At 41.6% G+C, this 900-nt stretch overlaps 1 protein-coding gene across 1 annotated transcript in view; it reads right to left on the reverse strand.

The window, feature by feature from the left end:
* Positions 1 to 574: 574 nt before the first annotated feature.
* Positions 575 to 900, reverse strand: part of LOC135264209 (EGF-containing fibulin-like extracellular matrix protein 2) — a 12,896-nt gene continuing 12,570 nt past the window's right edge. Inside the window, exon 11 of the mRNA XM_064352960.1 lies at positions 575 to 900. This exon is cut by the window's right edge and continues 770 nt beyond it. The gene's annotated coding sequence lies outside the window, so the exon portion shown is untranslated.

Genomic DNA, 900 nt, shown 5'->3' on the forward strand with positions numbered 1-900 from the left:
GATCCAGCTGCAGAGGAGGAGGCAGCCAATGAGATTTAAGAAAAAAATTTCCTTGTGATTTTTTTCTCTTTCTTTCTTTTTTAGGCTGATGTTACTTTCCAGTACCATTAACAGGGAGCTCCCACTTTGAACACACACACACACACATCCACACAAGCACCCACAGATACAAGAAAACACTAACATATTCTCATACACACATTCATATAAAACACACTTTGACATCGTCTCACAGACAAACACACACACACTCACACACACACACTCACGATTGCTACACCTGCATAAATGTCCTTATTAATTTCAAGCTCCATGGTAAACACTAAATGGTTCATTAGCAGGCTAAGTGTCACTGAACACCGATCATTGATCGCTGTGTTGAGGCAGCTGTTCATTCAGAGTGTTCATCTTTCACAAAAGAGAGAGAGAGAGTCATCTTTACAGAGAGAGAAGTGGAGAGATGAAAGAAGCAGAGTTGAGAAAAGAGAAAGAAAGGAAGAAAGAAAGAGGAATGGCAGAAAAGAGAAAGGGATGCACAGCATATGTTTTGATGAATGTACGTTTTACGCACAGATTTAAACTCTTGAATATTTTATTTAATTTTAGTAAAAAAACAAACAAAAAAGGAAATCCTGAACCAAAACAAAACAAGAAAGGAAAAAAATGACAATGACAAAATCAGAAAGTCGAGCACGTTCAGATCCGTCAGATATAAGACTGGCACACGGAGATTAGCAGGGTTTAGTCAGACCCGCCACAGCGGGGGGGGGGGGGCAGGACGTCAGCGCGTAAGAATGAGCGCGTTCAGTGCACAGGAAGACTCATCTTCACCCGCGGACACCCCGCCCCAGTTAGAACGCATCTACATGCTATGATACTAGTAACTTTGGTGAGTAGTCA

Source organism: Anguilla rostrata, chromosome 9 (genome assembly GCF_018555375.3).
Source record: "Anguilla rostrata isolate EN2019 chromosome 9, ASM1855537v3, whole genome shotgun sequence".
NCBI classification, from domain to species: domain Eukaryota; kingdom Metazoa; phylum Chordata; class Actinopteri; order Anguilliformes; family Anguillidae; genus Anguilla; species Anguilla rostrata.